This window comes from Equus asinus, chromosome 28, assembly GCF_041296235.1.
Source record: "Equus asinus isolate D_3611 breed Donkey chromosome 28, EquAss-T2T_v2, whole genome shotgun sequence".
Taxonomy (NCBI): domain Eukaryota; kingdom Metazoa; phylum Chordata; class Mammalia; order Perissodactyla; family Equidae; genus Equus; species Equus asinus.
Window position 1 is genome coordinate 12,012,713 of NC_091817.1, and position 21,486 is coordinate 12,034,198.

The window sequence follows — 21,486 nt, forward strand, 5'->3', positions numbered from 1 at the left end:
GAGGTTGGAGGCAGGACCTCCGGGAGGGTGAAGGTCTAAGGATTCGGAACCTTGGGGAGCGAATCTTGCAGAGCTCTGGTCTGGTGCCCTGGTCATCTTGCAGGGGAGACCCCTCTCTCAGTGTCACTTTCCTGGGTTTAAGAAAAAGATGTTGGAATAGATGGTGCTTTCCGCCTCTAATAACCATGAGTCTAATTTTTGAACTTCAGCTCTGCCATGCTCGGTGAGAAATCATGCCATGCTTCTTCATTAGTGAAGTATCGAACCCTAGGGCACAGCAGTTATGAACAGGGGCTGTGGGATAGACACCCGGGTTAAGTCCTGGCTCTGCCATTAACTTTTTGTCTGTGCCTTGATTTCTCTACCCCGGGGCTTTGGGTCGATTAAATGAGTTATGCGTGTATTACACTCACAAAAGTGTTTGGCCCCTAGTGCTTTATAAGTTTTGGTTATTATTAATATTACTGAGCCTTCGACGTGTGTGCCGAGCCTGTGCTAAGCACTGTGTCATCAGTGCGCAGTGGGAGACATATCAGACAGAAGCGTGTTCTCAGACTTCATGAGAGGAAGACCATTTCGCTGGGACCTTAAAAGTGAGTGAAAACAATAGCTCATATTTATTGAGTGCTTACTACGTTCAAGACATTGTTTAAAGTACTGTTAAACAACTCTATGCAGTAGACTATTGTCCTTCATTTGAAAGAAGAGGAGACAGCACAGAGAGGTGCCTAAAGTCCTGCAAGTGGGTAGGAATATTGGAAGCCAGTGGTAGCCGAATGCTCTGGTCCTCTTAAGGACCATGCTATATGAGGTGTGGCACATTTCCAGAACTTCTTCAGTTGACATGGAAACAGCTAAGGTTCTGTTTCCTTGTTTTTTACATGAGTGTATTCGGTTATGTCTTAATGACTTCCAGAATATGTGACAAAATCCTTTTCCCAGGTAAACCACAGTGCCTGTCACTATCAGGGTTACCAGTGCTAAACAGCTTGTCTTAGTCGTAATCTTTCTTCATCATATCACCCTCTTGGTTCTCCCTCTCTGAATACCTGTTTTCTCAGCTTTCCTTTTACCTGTCCCCTAGATACAGGTTTTCCCTATTGTCTTCTCTCTGTGTTTATAGTATCTTTGAGATTCAATTTCACCTCCATCTGGATAACTTTAAAACAATCTCTCCAGCCTTAGCCTCTCTCAGTTTCCTGCTGGTAACTTTCACTAAGTATCGCACCACACCTCAAAGACAAGTCCACTGTTGTTATCCACCAAGTCAGTCCTCACCAAGGCTCCCCTATTTATTTTAATAGCATCTTCCTTCTTCCAGGTACCCAGATTCCCCCCTTGGGCTGCCCTCATATCTAGTCTGCTGTCAAGTGTTCTATTGATTAACATGATATCTCATCCTCTGAATTAAACTGCGGTTTAATTTCTGTTGCCTCCCTGGGTCATTCCTTCCTATGTTCTACCACTTCAACAACCCACATGCAATCCGTTTATCGAATTTGTCCTACAAATGACAGGGTAACTCTCCTCAAGTACACTGCTGATTAAGCCTTTAACAGAACTTTTCAAGAATTTCTCTAATTTTAGACTATTTTTCAGTATTTCTCTTTTATGGTTAGGCTGTCATGCACATATAAGGAATTCAGAAGGTACCAGAAGATCTTTACTCAGATATGAGTAGTTTATGTCAATCCACAAGGAACTCACAATCAACTGGAAATTCGGATGGGTTTCCTCTCTTCTACCTAAGTTACCCTCTCCACACATGCCAGAGGTGGCTAAATTCTTTTGTTTTCTTTTTAAAGATTGGCACCTGAGCTAACATCTGTTGCCAGTCTTCTTTTTTTTCCTCCCCAAAGTCCTCCCAGTACATAGTTGTATATTCTTGTTGTGGGTGCTTCTGGTTCTGCTGTGTGGGATGCTGCCTCAGCATGGCTTGATGAGCGGTGCTAGGTCCATGCCCAGGATCTGAACTGTTGAAACCCTGGGCCATCGAAGTGGAGCACATGAACTTAACCACTCAGCCATGGGGCTGGCCCCCCAACTAAATTCTGTATCCTATATTGCCATCCCCTCTGGGTTGGCAAAGAAATCTCTTACCCTTTTACACTTTATCTCTTTCTTTCCCCTCTGGATGGATTAATGACCTAAACATTGAAAACAATGAAGAAAATATGGGAGAAGAGTTTTACAACCTTTGAGAGAGGGGAAAGAAACTATTTAGCAAGATATGAAAATGAAAAGCCATAGAGGGCAAGAAAAAAAATTTAACTGCATCTAAATTAAAAACTTTGTTCTTATGAAAGGCACCATAAGTAACATTGAAGGACCTGGAAGAAGAAATTCTTCAATGTATATAATAGGCAAATGAGTGAAGGATATGAATTGGACATCTGTTAAAGAGAAGACTTGAATGGCCAAGAAACATGAAAAGACGTTCAACCTTAATGATAATTTGGGATGTGCAAAATAAAGCAAAAAAAGATAGTTTTTTCCTATAAGCTTGGTCTACCAGGTATTGAGACACACTATAAAGAGCTATAATAATTAAAAACATTTGATATTTGATATGTAAATCAAATAAATCAGTGGAAAATGATACTCCAGAGATCTGACATATACACAAGCATTTATGATAAAGGTAGCATTTCAAATTAAGGAAGAAAGAATGAACTATTCATTAAATTATTTTATGATGATTCGTTATCTATTTGGGAAAAAATATTTTAAACTCTACCCTCCCCCAACACAAGTATACCAATAATGCAGTATCATGACGTCCAGAGATAATAGTACCCCTAGGGGATTTCTGATGAGATGGCTGTAGTGTAGGATGGGCATGTGCTAATATAGCAACCCAGTTTTCCAGGATCATGGGGGAGTGAGGAAGGGAGAGCAATCTAAACAAATTTATGGGAATTTGGATACAGCATTGTGTCCAGAGAATTAAGAGCAATTTGTTGTTGCAAGAAGGAACAATGTGGGAACATTGTGAAGTTAAGTGAAGGGAGTTGAGGCTCACAAGGTGGGTAGGGTCCTGATCATGAATGTCATTAGTTATCAAACTAAGTAGTTTTGATTTGATCCCTTAGCCAAGGTAAGTCAGTAAAAACTTTTTTTTTCTTTTTTTTTGCTCAAGGAAGATTAGCCCTGAGTTAACATCTGTGCCGGTCTTCCTCTATTTTGTATGTGGGTTGCCGCCACAGCATGCCTGACAAGTGGTGTAGGTCTGCACTGGGGATCCTGCGAACCTGGCATGCAGAAGTGTAGCATAGTGAACTTAATCACTACGCCATGGGGCTGGCCCCCCAATTTTATTTTTTTAATCAGTGAGGGGAAAATGTCTGGTGTACGTTGGATGGAGTTAAATTGGAATCAGGGAAACTAGGAAAGATGAAAGGTTGACAAAGTATAATGTGAATGGAGAAAAGGTTATGTCATTCACTCAAATATTCAGTCAGTCCTTCTGAGGACTCATTTAGTGTCAGGTGCAGTGCTAGGTCCTGGAGATACAGCTGTGAATAAGACAAATACAGTCCAGGCTTCAGGTTGGGTACAGTGTAGTTCTGATGACAGGCAAATCAATAGGGATTTACTAGAGGCAGCATAACTTAATATTTTAATACAACTGACCATTTGACCTTAAGGTATGAGATCCTACATTCATGGGTTGCAAACAGAAATGTCCTCAGGGCATTAAATTAACAAATGAATGAAAGGGATAGGGATGATCCAATTTGGTGTGGTGAAACTCTGGGGAAACCAAGGTGGGTTTGTCCTGCCTAAAAATCTTCAAATTCAAATAATGATGATGGTTGATGATGACGATGATGATAATCAGATTTTGTGCAGGATTTTGGCCTATAGGACACTGATTTATTATGTGTATTTGGGAAATGGTTAGTTTAGAAGTGGCATAAAGTAAATCTTCAATAAATGTTAGCTGTTGTTCTTACTATTGTTTATACTTCCATGAACTGAGTGCTGTGATATGGGAGGAGGAGGCAAGCAAATGGATAAAATTCAGTTTGAGAAAATACAATTCATTGAATGGGCAATTTACATAAAATCATCTCAACAAAACCCAAAGTGCTCAAAGCGAATTTGAATTGTCAGTTTGCCAAATTCACCAGATTTGTGGAGTGTAGCTTTAATACTTCAATAGGTATGTTATATAGCTTTGTCAGGCATGTTTACTTTTGGTCATGGAGTAACTTTTCTGTTTATATTGATATTTTGTGAATCTTTTAACATGTCATTTCCTGTTTTGTTGAACTTTGGAATTTTTAAGGATTTCTGAGCCAAGTTTTCAGATAGCGTATTGTACTAGTTAGGATTACATATGGCTTTAGACTTTTATTTTCCTCCCACAAATCCAGGTGTTGACTTCTAGGGCTAGTTTTGATACTGGCCCTGATATCAGTTTCCCTACATTAAACCAAGCATATATGGGGTTAAAAGCAAAGCACTTATTCCCTGCTTACTCCCTGGCTTCCTGGCACCAGAATCCGCCATCACTGATTGAGGCAGACAACCAAGGACAGCCACCTGCATTCCTTATCATCTCTTTCTCCTCCCTGCAAACAGCTTCCTGAGGCTGAATGCAGGCTGGTGAGAAAGCTCCAACCAGCAAGGCCACTGACTCCCCCCACCCACAAGCAGACACATTCCTTGCAACATTTAAAAACCCCTTGCCTCTGATCTTTTGGGGCGATGAGATGAAACAAGATGAATTTGAGGGCTCAGTCTCAACTCCCAGCTTGACGTCACCCAAAATAGAATCCTTTCCTTGCCATAAGCCTGGCATTCCAGTTTTTATTTGTCCCCTCTTGTGTGGCGGGTAAAGAACCTATGTTTGTAGCCAGTAACAGTTTGGGGGTCCCCATAGAGCCTGTAGGGGGTTAGGGAGAATTCCCCCATACCCATTTCCCTCTGGTTCTTATGGCTGGTCAAAAAATTTAAAAGGCAGTGGGCCGGCCCCCTGTCCAAGTGGTTAAGTTTGTGTGCTCTGTTGGGGTGGTCCAGGGTTTTCTGGTTCAGATCCTAGATGTGGACGTGGCACTGCTCATAAAGCCATGCTGAGGTGGCGTCCCACATGCCACAACTAGAAAGACCCACAGCTAGAAGTATACAACTATGTACCAGGGGGCTTTGGGGAGAAAAAGGAAAAATAAAATCTTTTAAAAAACATTAAAAAGGCAGGTTAGCAGGAGGAAGTAAAACAAAGTTTAATAACGTGTACATGGGAGAAACCCAGGAAAACTGAACAACTTGCCAGAATGGCCAAAGGTGTCACCTTAAATATCATCTTCAGCTAAAGGCAAAGGAGGATGTTGGGGGTATCCGTTTGGGACTTCAAAGGGGAGGAAGACAATTCACATGGAAATGGAAAGCAAATGTTTGTTAGACATCTGTTTGCTGGGCCCCCTATAGAGAATGTGGCCCAAGAGACAGAATTTTGATAAGATAAGCTTATTGGTGGCTTTCTTATCACACCTATTTTCCGTTATACTATAGTTATCTCATGGTATTAGCTGCTTCCTGGATCAGGCCTTCTATGTTAAATCCTTTTAGGCAGTTTGGGGGAAGGTGAAATGTTCTTCCTGAGTCTTCTGAATCTTTATTGTCTTCAGCTCAAAATAATCTGCATAACAGAGTGGCATATGCTGGGGCAGCCTGCTTTGAACCCCATCAGGACATTTGGCCTGTTCTCAGTTTACTTCCACTAGGCTTGTGGCCTTGTGGTTAACCCTCCCAGGCATCCTTAAGCCTGTGTGAATAATTTTACTCTTCCTCTTGGAATACTGTAGCACATTGCATACAGTTTGACAGAGATCAACTTCTCCTCATGAATAACCAACATTTCAGCATAGGGTAAGGGATGGAAGGAAGTGAAACTACTGTTGCCTGAAATAAAGAGTCTAGGTGATATTAGAGAAGGAGTTTATTCAATAATCAGCATGAGGAGTTCAGACCCCAGGAAAACTGTTCAAGAGAGTGCTCTGATGGAACTGCTCTGAGGGGTATGAGATTAAGTGCAGTTTATGTCTCTTTCACAAACAGTGTACATGCAGGGAAGAGGAAAAAAAACCCTTACAACTAGAGTTCACATATCTTAACAAAAGGGATAGAGCACATCGCGGCTTTTCTCTAGATTATATAATAAAGGTAACATAAACAAGAATTTCTTGATTATATATCAAACAAGTTCAGAGACATAGACTGACATTATCTATGTGGGGAGGGAGGCAAGGACCAGGGTCATTAATTATTCCCTCAATCTCTAAGATGCAGCTGGGAGATGTGAGAGTGAGGTACCCCTTTCTCTTTTCCTGTTGTGGATCTGTCCAGCTGGCATCTTCAGTCATGAGGTGTGGGGTTGCAAGGTCATTTTAACACAGGCTGAAGATGGCCTGCACAGCTGTTTCACAGTGCAGCACAGACTTTATTGTACTGACTTAAAGCCCATGAAATTTTCTTGCTAGATTTACCTATTATACTACGGAGAGAGGTCCCAAAAATCTGTCCACAATGCTGAATAATTTCCCTTTGAGCATGTACATTGAAAAACAAAAAGAAAAGTATCACTTAAAGGTGAAGCCAAAGGCTTTGTTTAAATAAAAACAATGAAAAAATGACCCAAACTTTGGTATAACAAACACATTATTGCTAATCGCTAAATAGAACAATTGTGGCACACAGGAGGGGCTCAGAAATATTTATTTAATAAGTGAATGAACGAAATATTCTGTTTCCAACATCTGTGTAGAAGGCAAATGTTATATTTTTGCAGTAGGCAAACTGAGGACTAACCACATTTTTGTGCATTTATGGTTTAAATTTTAACATCACAAAAACAATGGGGAAAATGAATTAAAAATTCACTGGATGCAAAAAGTAGAGGAAACATCCCCAAATTCTGCAGGCAGGGAAAAACCCAGAGGAAAACACTTAAGGAAAACAAAATTACTCTACAGAGCACCAAATTCTTAAATCACTTGTTGTTATTGCTGCCTTTTTCTTTTTAACCAGATGATTATTTTAATCAAATTGCCATGTTGATCAACTTGCTTTTGGTTAAAGTATTTTCTTCTAATGTCACCTGGGACTTTTCTTTGCAGCACCTGAAGCAGATTGTCGACGAAAATAATCCATAACCAATCTATAGATGAAAATTTGGGTGAGTTTATTCTGAGCTTAAATCTGAGGATTATAACCCGGGAGAGTCTTTCCACAAAGGAACAGATCACTCCAAAGAGTTGGGGGGGGTATACAGGGTCATTATATACCCTCAAAGAGAATGTTTCACATATGATTGGAATGTCCCTTTTACAATAGTCGCGAGACTGCTCTGTTGGCACAGCGATTGATGGAAATAGCAGGTAGGTCTTCTGTCTCGGTGAACACAGCAGGTGGCAGTCTGTTGTCTCCAGCTGGGTGGTCACAGGTGAGCTGGGAGGTGAGTGCAGCAATCAGTTCCTAGCCTAAGGAAAAATGCTAATGTGGGGGGAAGTTGCATCTTTATCTCAAGGGCCTTTGTTCTGGCCATAGGAAATGTCTAAGCAGATATGCAATGCGTGCTCAATAGCCAGTCAGGCCCTTTTGGAGGAAAAAAAAGAAATCAGGGTGAATTAGGTTTATACCAAATGGCTTCCTCATATACTCCAATATATCCTATTACTTGCCATTTTTATTTGTCAAGATGTACAGGCCAGGAGGGCGGAGAGTATCTCAGTACCTGGAAGTGGCCTAGCCTGTTGGAGCTAAGAGTTTGCAGGAAGTCACAGAGTCTCAAAGGCGAGGCTGAAAGGGAAGTAGTGGCCAGGTCATGAAACTCCTTATTAGGCATTCTAGTAAGTTCTGGCTTTTCCTTGCAGGTGACAATTGGGAGTTAAGTACTTCTAAAAGTTCACTCTAATGTTGCTTCTCTGAGAGCAGAGACTGCATTTGTGCTTTTGCACAGCTGTGTCACAGGGCTCAATACACAGGACCTGGTCTATGTTGGGCTCTCACGTTATGAGGTATTTTTAAAAAGCATAAAGGACTCAAGTGGATATTCCTTGAAGCCAAGCTTAATATTGTTGATGCAAATAATCCGTAACCAATCTATAAATCAAAATTGGGGTGAGTTTATTATGAGCCAGAATTTGAGGGCCATATAGCTCAGGAGAGTCCTTCCACAAAGGAATGGCGCACTCCACAGAAGTAGGGGTGCACAGAGTGGTTGTGTACCACCAGAAAATATGTGTCATATTTGATGCGGGGTCGGTGAGCCGAGGAGTCGAAAGAAAGATTTCTTAGACTCTCAAGATCTGGCAGTAGTGCTCTTTTATTTAGAGAATAGTGTGGAATAGCATGGGGACAGGACCCATGGGCAGTCAGAGCTCCTGCTGCTGCCGCTTCTGCTGCCCCTGCTGCCATGGGGACAGAGCCCATGGGCAGGCAGAGCTGGTGCTTGGGGACAGGACCCACGGGCAGTCAGAGCTCCTGCTGCTGCTGCTGCCCCGAGTTGAGGGTTAGGGCTAAATTTAAGGCATAGGTATGTGAGTCATCTCTTTACAAGACAAAGGAAAAAAAAGTTAAAATGGTACCAGTGCCGGTAGGGTCCGGCCATGGGGCGGCCCCACAACTTTTAGATAAGAATCAAACCGGATTGAGTAAATGGCAGAAGTCACCCCTCAAATATTATCTTCAGCTAAAGACAAAGGAGGATTTTGGGGTGGGGGGTTAGTTACATGAGGTTGCCAGACAGTAAACAACTTAAGTTCTTGCCTTCCCCATTAAGGGTTTCCAGAGATAAAGCCATCCCCCCTTCCTCCTGGCGCAGAGAGGGAGGCATGGAGATTTCCTTCACAAATGCAATTGTCTCTGATCAAAGGGCAAACAAATTCCACTCCTCGGAGCCTGCTTCTTATCTGTAGTTTTAAAAGTAACCAGCCTAAAAATCCTCATCATAAACTGTTTTAAAATTAAGCAGCCTAAAAATCCTCATCAATATTGATGCGGGGTCAGTGAGCTGAGGAGTCGAAAGAAAGATTTCTTAGACTCTCAAGATCTGGCAGTAGTGCTCTTTTATTTAGAGAATAGTGTGGAATAGCATGGGGACAGGACCCATGGGCAGTCAGAGCTTCTGCTGCCACCGCTTCTGCTGCCCCCGCTGGCATGGGGACAGGGCCCATGGGCAGGCAGAGCAGCTGCTGCTGCCCCCGCTGGCATGGGGACAGGACCCATGGGCAGGCAGAGCTGGTGCGTGGGGACAGGACCCATGGGCGGTCAGAGCTCCTGCTGCTGCCCCGAGTTGAGGGTTAGGGCTAATTTTCTAAGGCATGGGTACGGGACTTATTTTTACTGGAGAAAAGAAAAGATGATGTAAAAAGTCATTAAATGATTTCAGTGCAGATGGGGTCTGGTTATTGTGCGGTCATATAACTTTAGATACGAATCTGGCCATACAGATCGGCATGTAGGTGAGGATGCCCTGGGCTTCGCTCCCTGGGGCGGTCCTAATTCATACCATAAAAAAAGTCCACTGGGTCGTATAGTTTGGCATGTAGTCCAGGTCACCTTGGGCTTCTCTAGCTGGGGCAGCCTTAATCCACATCAATATGATTGAAATGCCCCTTTTACAATAGTGATGAGATTGCCCTGTCATGACTGGTGGACACAGAAAGTAGCAGGTGTGTTGTCTTGAGCTGGGTGGTGACAAGTGGGTGCAGCAATCAATTCCTAGTCTAGGGAGAGATGCTTATCCTTAAGGAAATGCCAATGCACCAGGAGGTGCATCTTTATCTCAAGGGCATTTTTTCTTGTCTTTGGGACATAGCCGATGCTTAAAGCAGATATACAATGTATGCTCAATGGCCACCTCAGGCCCTTTTGGGAAAAAACAAGGTTAGGCCAAATTAGTTTTGCACCAAATGGCTTCCTCATATACTCCAATATCCTATTGCTTGCCATTTATTTATCAATATAATCTGAAGTAAGAGAGTTTTCAAGAAAAAAAGGATTGGCCAACGATGTTTGATGCCTTAGGGAGGAAGTTTAACTATACGATTAGGCAATTTAGAGGCTGATTTGTTGACCTTTGTCAGTGACATCTAAATGATGGAATGGGACCAGAGGCAAGACTGACTGGAGTTAGGGAAAGAACCTGAAGCAAGGAAGTGAACGTGTCTGGCAGAATGTATTTTGGAAGCAGCTTGATGGAGGAGGCACAGGAAAGGTCACCACCTAGTGTGAATTCAAGGTACTGAGAGAAAAAATAAAGCCAAGAATAGCTGATTTGAACTTTGAATTACTGGGAAGAAAAAAAAAAGCAGAGAAATCAGTTTAGGTCCAACCTTATCTTGGTTTGCTCTGCTCTCTTAGCCTCCAAACTCCTCCAACACTTCCAGCTCCCAAAATATTCCCCTCAACTACCTCAGAGCACCTGGTACTGCCCAAATGCACTGGCTTGGCTATCAGTGCCTCTGACCCCAAGCAGACAGCAGAGGACCAATCTACAGTCATAACTCATTAACATGACCTCCCATGATTTCATCTGCCCACCAAGTCTCTTCCTTGTGCTTTATCTTCATTTGTTGGTAAGGTGTGATCTCTGTTGAAATCAAGTCAGAAACACGGGCTTTCCCTCTGCCTGCACCTCTGCCATTAACATGCCTAATTAAACCTTACTTCCACCTGCTTTATGTTCCTCTAGGCATTTTCCTCTTCTTAGAGTTTGACCTCAGGCAATTTAGCTCATCTCTCTGGGCTTCAGTGTCCTCATATGTATCACAGGTATGAGTAATATATATCCACGTAGGGCTATTACAAGACTTAAGTAATATAATGTGTGAGAGATCAATTCGTTGGGTTTGTCACATAAATTTGTAGCAATTTTTTTAAATAGAAAGGGGCACATGTGGATCCCTCTGAATTCAGATGAATTAATATGAAAGAACTGTCAAGCATGTGTTATGTTTTTCAGACCTGGAGTATATAAAAACCTTCTCCCACACATTTGGGAAGGTAAAAAGTCCTAGAATTGTGAAGAAAACTCCAATGGCCTGCAGTTTCCTCATCTGTAAAATGGAGGGTTTGGTTATCTCAAGGACTGTTTCAAGGATAAGATGAATTAGCAAATGATCTAATGTCTATAATCCTTATTCAATATTAGTCTCTGGTCTCTTCTGCTCCCAATCTCAGTATTCCTTAGTCGAATGATATATCAAGCAATGTGGATCCTCTGTGAGCCTGACAAGCCTTCCATACTCACACATCCTGCAGTCTATAACATAATAGGATGGTAGTGACAAGCATGAGGTCAGAGATCAGACTGTCTGGGTCAGAGGCTTCCTCTATGGTCTAAATCTCTCTGTCCCTGGTGTCCTCTAAGTCTAAGTGGGGGTAAAATAGTACCTACTTTGTCAGGGTATTACAAAGATAAATAAGAAAATTGGATTCAGTTGGTGCTCAATGAATGGAAGCCAGGTTTTGAAGAGGTGGATTAGGTAAGGTGATCCAAGGGTGTATCTGGGGTGGAGCCCCACCTAGGGTGGAGCCATGTCTAGGGCTGTGTCTAAGGTGTGTCTAGGGTGGGCACCTCAGGGGTATATTATTGCTGCTCCAGAGCTCATCACTTTGTCACTCCAAAAGACCCTGGACTAGAGATTCAACATGTCTTCCAACGGTGAGTTTCTTTGGTGAGAGGCAACCTACCTTATGTACTAGTGCTTTCCGAGGGATTGAGCTTTCATTTTTTAAAAGTGCAGGTTTGTAGGCTGAGGACAGCTCATGTCACTGATGTAATTGTTTGTGGTTGCCGAACAGTGGAATTGGGTGCTAGGACTTTCTGAGAGGCTCAGGTATTTGAAAATGAAGTTTTGATTACATTAAAAGGGATATCTTGTCAATTGTATCTCAATAAAACTGGAATAAAAAAGAGAAATGAGAACAAACCTAAATAAATATCCAACAATATGGAACTCATTATAAAAAATATTTCTTATATTTTAGAGATATATATTGAAGTAGTTTTGGGTGAAACAGTATGTCTGGGATTCACTTCAGAGTAATGGGAAGGGGTGTCAAGGAGGTGAGTGGATGAAATAAGACTGGCTATGTAGTGCCATTTATTTGAGTCAGTGATAGGATCATCAGGTTCATTCCTCTCTTCTCTCTTACTTTTCATGCATGTTTAAAAGTTAACAGGGTAAAAAGTTAAAAAAAAACCTTCCCAAACCTAAAGAGCTATCCTGGAAGAATTGCTGAAGTGGTCCTGGGATTTTTTCCCCCCTGGTTCCCAAATGATTTGATATTCTGTGCAATTCAAAATAACTTGGAACTTTCCAAGCTTGGGGTATGAAAGAGACTTGACACTCTTGTTCTTTGAGAAGGTAGATATCACAAAATATCAGTGTTCTGGCTTTGATTTTTTTTTTTAGAAGAACCTTAACTGAGGAGAGAAGGCTCTGTGGTCTGCTCCAACTGTGTCTTATATCTTTTGGTGTTGTGCTCAATGAATAATATGTGACTCATTTGTCAGAGGCTCCTGAACTATGTATGGTGGACCCAGGAGTCCACTGCTCCCATCACCATCTCTGTCTCGAGGCAAAAATCTGCAACAGAGAGACTCCAAAGCAATGATGGCTCAATCACAGTGCCTGTAGGATGTGAAGTCCTCCAAGCAAGTGCTTTGGGAATGGCTTTCAGTCTTTCACCACTGAGTATTATATTTGCTGTGGGTCTTTCAAAAATGGCTTTTATTATGTTGAGGTACTTTCTTTCTGTTCCTAGTTTGTTGAGTGTTTTTATCCTGAATGGGTGTTGAAAATTGTCAAGTGCTTTTTCTGCATCAATTAAGATGATAATATGGTTTTTGTGCTTTTTGTTAATACGGTATGTTACATTGAAATTTTTGTATGTTAAACCATCCTTGCATTTCAGGTATAAATCCCACTTGGTCATGATGTATAAACACTTTAATGTGCTGTTGAATTTGGTTTGCTAGTATTTTGTTAAGGATTTTTGCATCAATATTTATCAGAGATATTGTTCTATAGTTTTCTTATGATATTTTTGTCTACCTTTGTTATCAGGATAATGGAGGGTAAAACTCATAAAATGAGTTTGGAAGTATTCTCTTCTCTTCAATGTTTTGGAAGTATTTGAGAAGGATTGGCATTAATTTTTCTCAAAATGTTTGGTAGAATTCTCCAGTGAAGCCATCTTGTCCTAGGCTTTTCTTTACTGGGAGGTTTTTGATTACTGAGTCAGTCTTCTTGTTATTAGTCTGTTCAGATTTTCTTTTTCTGCATGATTTAGTCTTGGTAGATTGAGTGTTTCCAGAAATTTTTCCATTTCTTCTAGGTTATCAAATATGTTGGTATACAGTTGTTATGAAACACAAATGCAGGTTCATTTACCTGATGCATTGTAGGCACAATAAGCGAAATGTCAGGCTTGTGGCAAGGAAAGAGGTTTACTATTGAAAGGCAGTCAGACAAGGACATGGGAGTTAGAACTCAGATTCACCTCCTTAAAGGGAAAAAGGGAGGGGTTTTTATCTGGGGTTTTAGGTAGGAAAGGGAGAGCATGTGCTGGAGTGTTAAGTAGGGGTAGCGGGAGCATAATGCATTGCTGGTTGGTACCTTCTCATCAGCCTGCATTTGGCCTTGAAGACTGAATTTCTTTTCCCTTGACTGGACTTTTCTGTTTAGTTTTCATCTTCAGCCTACATTTGGCCTTATGAAGCTGAATCTTGACATCTGGGTCTTGAGTTCCTGGGAAAGACAGCTCCTTCCTTTACTAAGGAGGGACATCAAAATCTGGTTAGTTTTAAACAATAGTTGATTATGCAAAGCTGGAGTTAGCAAAGCTTATCTCAAAGTTTTCTGCTCTAGGGGAGATTTTTTAACTTTTTCATTCTTGGTTTCACAATTGTTCATAGTATTCTCTTGTACTCATTTTTATTTCCATGGTATTAGGTGTGATGCTCCCATTTCTGATTTTTATTTGAATCTTTCTTAGTTAATGTAGACAAGGATCTATCTATTTTGTTGATCCTTTAGAAAAACCAACTGCTAGTTTTGTTGATCTTTTCAGTTTTTTTCTATTCTCTACTTTTTAAAAAAATTTTATTTTTCCTTTTTCTCCCCAAAGCCCCCCAGTACATAGTTGTGTATTTTTAGTTGTGGGTCCTTCTAGTTGTGGCATGTGGGATGCCACCTCAGTATGGCCTGACAAGTGGTGCCATGTCCGCCCCCAGGATCTGAACTGGCAAAACCCTGGGCTGCCAAAGCAGAGCACTCAAACTTAACCACTTGGGACATGGGGCCGGCCCCTTTATTCTCCATTTTTAAAAATCTTTAATCTTTATTATATCCTTCTGTCTTCTATTTGGATTTAGTTTGTTCTTTTTCTAATCACTTGAGGTCTAAGGTTAGGTTGTTGATTTGATATATTTTTTAACGTACTCACTTACAGCTAAAAAATTCTCTCTTAGCACTGCTTTCACTGCATCCCATAAGTTTTGGTGTTATGTTTTTTATTTTCACTTGTCATAAGGTATTTTCTAATTTCCATGGTGACTTGTTTGACCCATTGATTGTTCTAGGGTATGTTGATTGATTTCTACAGATGGGTAGATTTTCAGCTTCCTTTTGGCTATTAATTTCTAATTTCATTCCACTGTAATTGGAAATATACTTTGTGTGATTTCAATATTGAATTTTTTAAGACTGCTTTTGTGGCCTAATGTATGGTCTCTTCTAGAAAATGTTTCATGTGCACTTGAGAAGAATGTATATTCTTCATTTAGGTGGGGTGTTCTGTATATGTCTGGTATGTCTAATTAGTCTATACTTTTGTTCAAGTCCTCTATTTCCTTATTGATCTTCTGTTTGGTTGTTTTATCCATCATAGAAAGTGGGGCATTGATGTTCCTACTATTATTATGTTGTTCACTATTTCTACCTTCAATTTTGTCAATGTTGGCTTCATATATTTGAGAGGTCTGAGGTTTTGTCTGTCATACTTAAAATTATTGTATCTCTTTGGTAAATTGATCCTTTTGTCATTATATAATGTCTTAGTCTCATAACAGTTGTGACTTGAAGTATATTTTGCCTGATGTTAGTATAGCCACCTGTGCTTTCTTTTGGTTACTATTTGCATGGGATGTCTTCTTCCATCTTTTCACTCTTTGGCCTATATGTGTCCTTAGGTCCAAAATGAGTCTCTCATAGACAGTGTATAGTTAAACCTTGTTTTTTTGTTTTGTTCTTGTTTTTACCATTCTTGTAACCTCACTACAAAACCTTCCTACTGTTTTCAAGTGTCCTTTGATTGCTGTGTTGAAGGATATGTGCATTTTCAATTTGATTGTATATAATAAAATTACTTCCAAGGTGGTTCTAAGAACTTATACTTATACCAACCCTGCTTCTGATTTCCTATTTTCTTTATCGTTCTTCCCTACTCTAGTCCCATACATTTAAGTTGGTTACCAGATGGGTGTGAGCTGGTTTATTTGTATTTCTTCAATTACTAATGAGGCTGAGCATTTTTTCATCAGCCTTTTCTTTTATAATGTGTGACTTCTTATTAAACTAAAGAAATCCTTCCCTACCCTTGTTGCTAGTGCTGTTGAGTTGATTCCCTACCTTAGAGGTCATAAATCTCATTTTCTCCTCATAATTTTAAAGATAGGCCTTTAACCTATTAGTAATCTTAGTATTGTAAATAGGTGTGAGGTGGGGTTCCACTTTTTAAAAATCTTTTATGAATGGTTAGTCAGTGAACAGTCTTTTCTTTTTCTAGATACTATCATTATTCCTCAATGCATTTCCCTTTCCATTTATATATTTTTCAGGATCTCCAGTCGAAGAAGATGGTCATAAGGAAGTTAAAGGAACAAAATGGAGAGGAGGAAAGGGAAAACAACGACATAAATTTACTACAGATGAATTGTATATTCTTAATCAGACATTTGAAGAGACTCCTTACCCTGATTTTACCACTCGAAAAGAACTGGCCAAACAACTGCGTTGTCAAGTATATATAATTGATGTAAATGAAATATTCAAAGCTTTGCATTCATATATCTTTTATTGACAAATATAAAATGTAAAGAATTCTGAAAAAGTTTCATAGTATTTCATCACACAGAACAAAGTGTTGACATCTGGTCACTTTTCTTATTTATGTCAGTGTGGGCATGAATATGTTATGTATGTGTTTTATGGAAAATAGACTATTGTGGATCAAGTTTGGAAGCAGAGACCAGTTAAGATTCTGTTGTAATTATCTAGGATAAGGACAATGATGGTTTGGATTAGGTTGCTGACTGTAGAAGTATAAAGAACTATTATTATTATTATTACTTTTGAGGAAGATTAGCCTTGAGCTAACATCTGCCACCAATCCTCCTCTTTTTGCTGAGGAAGATTGACCCTGAGCTAACATCGGTGCCCATCTTCCTCTACTTTATATGTGGGACGCCTGCCACAGCATGGCTTGACAAGCAGTGCATAGGTCCACACCCAGGATCTGAACCAGTGGATCCCAGGCCAACAAAGCAGAATGTGTGGATTTAACTGCTGCACCACTGGGCTGGCACCTAGAGAACTATTATTTTGAAGGTAGAGCCAATAGTTTGCTGAGAGGTCTTTGCATCTTCTCACTGTATATCCAATAAAGAGGGATCCAAAATTTTGGCCTAAGCAAGTGGAAGATTAGAGTTGCCTTTAAGATAGGGAGGCCTGGAATAGAGTGGTTTTATGCTAGAGGCATTAGGAGCTTTACTTTGGACATAATAAGTTCAGTATGCCAATTAAACCTCCAAGTGGAAATAGTAAGTAAATAGTTGAATATCCAAGTCTGAAGTGCAAGAGAAAGGACTTGGCTCAATAGTGTCCCATCACTTGGCACAATACATCACAGCTATAGCAGGTGCTTCATAACCATTTGTTGTGTGAACCAAATTTTGTCCAGGGAATCTCTCATATGATTGTTTTTAGAAATGATTGATAATAGCTCCATGAAATTTTATTAGAGCTGTACTTTTTGTGCCATACACACAATTAGGAAGATTTTCTTATTTCTCTTTGTCCTGTAATTTCCATAGATCTTTGAATTTATTGGTTGTTTGTTTGACAATAGGAGGAAATTATCTTGGTGGAAATAAGAAAGGGAATGCAAGAGTAGCTTTGGAGGATAAAAGTATAGGCAAATACTATGTAAGTAATTATGTCATCATATTATAAGAGTTTCATGAGTTGGAAACATTTCAAGAAAAATACAAGTTAATGATTTCATATAACTAAGTAGAAACTCTAAAAAAGGTAACAGCCAGGAAACAATAGAGACTGGTCAAATACTTAAAACATTTTTATACTGTATTTTCTTTACATTTCTGGATTCATGACCACTGGGTTTCTCAAGTTCAAACTGTTTTTTAGTCTTTTTTTTTTAATCCTCCAAACATGTCACAGGGATAGTTTTATAACATGAAGTTCACAGATATGGCCATTCAAACTGCCTTGCACTGAATTGAGCTGCATGTGCTTAGAGAGAGTGTCCATGATGTGATCAGGAAGCAAACACAGTTGGGGGAGGATCAGGGCAGGCTGTTAGACTAGGGAAAGTGAGCACTTGTTTTCTGGTTGGGTCTTCGTGAAATCAACATTCGAACTGGCCCTATAATCTCTGACAAATTGACTCTTGTAACTCAGCTTTCTGTAAAATTATCTATGTTGTGGTGTTGTGAGGAAAAAATGAGAAAGTGTGTTTGGAGGTGTCAGGGTCACTGTGCGCAGTCAGAATTTTGCTTTAAACAATCATCATGAGGGGATCAGAGATCCGTTTAGCTTTAGTAATACTAATGGCCTAAAGCTATTCTGAACTGGGAGCCAGAGGGCAGTTCCAGGAGTGAGCAGATGGCAAAAGGCCCCCAGGTACTGTTGCTTAGGCTGCATGACTCTAACTGTCTACAGCAACCCTGGCTTATTAGGATGGATTGTCTACAAAAGCATTTTATCATTTCCAGCTCACCCAATGTCCTGGGGATTATGGGTTGGCATGTATAATTATCCTCATTTTAGGGAGGATGAACAATGGAGACTAGAGGTGTTAAAATGAAATGCTTAGAGACACGTATAAAATACAGTAAAGTTATGACTTAAACTCTTGCTTATGTATAACGTTTGAAAACAATGAATTTAAGAACATGATTTAGAATACATTGAGCCATGAATTCATTCTTATGCAGCAGCTTGAGTAAATTAACATTGTGGGAGAAATTCAGTGTATTTAGGAAACAGCTGGGAGTAGGTTCTGTCTAAACACAGGATTGCAAACATATTAGGGGCAGATTTTGAAAGGCTTAGGTTTGAATGTACAGAAGGGCCAGTGCAGACTTTGAAGGTGGTTGGAGTTTTGGAATTGTGTACTGTATGACTTCCATAATCACACGTGTAGCCCCAGGGAAGATTGCCTTTATTTTTGAGTACAAGGTCAGGAGGAAAGTCAGTGATAATGCTGAGACTAGGCTTAACTACAAAATTCTCTCCTACATTATGGAAATATACTGAGGAATATAACCAGATAAGTCAATTTGATAAAACACTACTCTTTTTTTCTCTTTAGAACTGGTTCCAGAATAAAAGAGCCCGACTGCCACCCAGAGAGAGACACAGAATGTTTGCTATTTGGAAACTACATGAATTCCCTGTTCAAGGTCGTTCATGTTTAAGCCTCCAGGATACTCAGGCAGAATCTCCCAACTACACCACTGAGCACAACTTCTCTTCTACTGAGGAGGCTGCACTGGGGAGAGCTGGCTATTCTTCTCTAGAGACACAGGAAATTCCCAGTCAACAGGATGGCCCAGGCGACACTATGGTCCCAGGCATTGTAAAGGAACCAAGCTGTACTTTGGAGTATCAAGGTGATACGAGAAGTAAACTTTGTCCTGCCTATCCATTTTCCAGCTACAAATCAGCACTCTTTTTTCATCCTCCTACATCTTCTGTGCAGTATTTTGAGAGGGATGGGCCTGAGAAAGAAGAAAGCCAGCATGCAAGGCCCTTCATTCTGCACCATATTTCTACTGTGCAGGGAGAGAGGCAACAGCAACAGGAGAAGAAGGCCCATTGTCATCACTCACTATTTCAAGGACAGCAGGCTAATGGTTGCAGATGTCCTTTATAGCAGCCTCAACAGCTTCAGGATTATCAAGAGAATCTGCTCTTCCAGGCTCAGTATCTAATGCACCTGAGTTGTGGGGATTTAGGGCAGCAGGTGCCTTCCCTTCCATCACAAGAGCAGAGGGGGTTTTCTCAAACTAATGGAGAGCCCCTGTGTTCTCAGCTGCAGCATACACCTCTACAAATGGTGGTCAAGTCTCGGCCAATGCCTCTTGGGCAAGGTATGCGTCAAGGAGCTGCCGAGGAATCCCATTCTGAAATGCAGCATCTTTGGGATGAGGGGTCTGCAAAGGTCCACTGCTGGGATCGAGATTGTGGCCACAGGAAATAATAACCATATAACATTCAATAGTAATCCACACAGCAGATCAAGGCGAACACCTCTCCAGAGCCTGAACATAAACACTGTCTTGAGGAAAGCTCCATGAGCTGTTGATCCCTTCTGGTTGGGCAGCAGTGTCCACCAGTGTTTTAGCCCCTGATCATACAGCTTATAGTGCCCTCTAGGGCTGGGCTAGAGGATGGAGCACAAAACCAACAAACACAAACATAGCAAGACAACCAGCAAACAGCAGTTGCCAAATTCAAAGCAATTTGTGCTTCAGAAGAAAGAGGCCCTTGCACAGTACCTGTTTCAGATATTGTCTGCCCCTCAGAGGGGAGATAGCCAACAAGAATCAGAAGGACCCCACTGCAGCAGCCTTTGGATGAGAGGCCTATGAGGCTGCTACTGCAATGTTCCTACACCATGGAGCCACCGCAGTAGCCATATGTCCTGCAGCAGCCTCACTGAAGCCCTACTGTGAGAGACATCCAAACGTCAGCCAGGTCTCCATACATCTAAAAGGCAGTCCCTTTGTTGAGGCCACCCAAGTTTTCCCCACTTAAGGCAAGAACTTCAGTGGAGATGCAGGCCCAGCTGTTGCCCTTTGAAGAGCCCCAGGAGGATCCTGTGCTGGGTCAGGTGTGCAGCCCCCACCATCCCCCTTACCTGAGAGCTGCTGCCTGGGAACCCAGAGTGTTGTGACCAAGTCTCCTGTGGATGTGCATAAAGCAGATGTCACAAGATCTGAGAGTACCCAGTTGAGCATCTGAATGCTACATTATTTCATATGTTCACAATTACCTCATCTGCCAGTAATGGCACCTGTATTTCTATACAATCCTTATTCTATTTTCCTTTTACTGTGTTGGCTGAAAACTGCAGTAATACATTGAATCAGCAGAGTGAGAGGTGACATCGTTGTCAGTATTTCCCAGTTTCATATTTAGTATGTGGCATTTACTATACTGCATATTATCAATTTCTGCAAAAGGAGTCCACTTATTTCTAATTTGTTCAGTTTCTTTATTTCTTCCCTCTCTATGGATTTTGAAGCACTTAAATGTTTTTTCATTGATTGCAATTATATAATTTTTTTTCTCTTGTAACTTGTTCCTGTGGTGATTTAAATAGATTTTTCTTATATCAAAGAATGTCGTGTTTTTGGAATAACCCAACTACGTCATGATGTATCCTTCTTATGTATTTTTGGGTTGTAGTTTCCAATATTTTGATTACAATCATAGCATCTATGTTCACAAAGGAGTGGGCCTCTAATCATTTTCTTTACTAGCACTATCTTTAGGGGTCTGGATCATGTTAAACCAGCCTTGGAATGAATTAGGTTTGCTACCTCTCTCACTATTCTCTAAAATCTTGTGTAAAAACTTATTCCTTCATTAAATGAATTTTCTAGTCAATCCGTCTGAGTCTGATGTTTTCTTTATGGGAAGATTTTTGACTACTAATTCCATATTTTAAATGATCATAGGACAACCATTTCTCCTTGAGTCATTTTTGCCAAGTTGAACTTTTCCAAGAATATGTCCATTTCATCTCTGTTCTCAAATTTATTGCTATAAAGTCATTGGAAATATCCTCTTAACTGATGTGCCTGGAGCATATGTAGTAATGTATATTGCATTTTACAATTTATATTTGTACTTTTTATTCTTTCTTTCTTTGGCAGAGGTTTGGAAAGACCCGGCCAGGCCAGCCCAGAGAAGCCTCAGGATGCAGACCTGTGCAGTGGATTACATCTTGTCACCTTGCCCATGAAGGCCTCTGTCAGGTCTGGTCCATTCCCATCAGTTGACAGTCTCCTCCAGGGGAACATCTGTTAAAGTGGAGAGGAATCCTCAGGTGCAAAAAGCCTCCCCTTTGCCTCTGGAGCAGGATTTAGCACCTGGAAATGGGAGTTGGGATTCACTCACTAGCAGTCTAGGTCAGATCTTAGGCTCTGAAGAAGGTCCAAGT

At 40.7% G+C, this 21,486-nt stretch overlaps 1 long non-coding RNA gene across 2 annotated transcripts; it reads left to right on the forward strand.

The window, feature by feature from the left end:
• The first annotated feature begins 108 nt into the window (after nucleotides 1-108).
• On the forward strand, nucleotides 109-21,282 carry LOC139042334 (uncharacterized). 2 transcript variants are annotated; one of them, XR_011498952.1, is made up of 4 exons: nucleotides 109-593; nucleotides 7,122-7,180; nucleotides 15,854-16,050; nucleotides 18,628-21,282. It is a non-coding gene; the product is annotated as an uncharacterized lncRNA (long non-coding RNA). The 2 variants fall into 2 exon arrangements; XR_011498953.1 differs by lacking the exon at nucleotides 7,122-7,180.
• The last annotated feature ends 204 nt before the right edge of the window (nucleotides 21,283-21,486 follow it).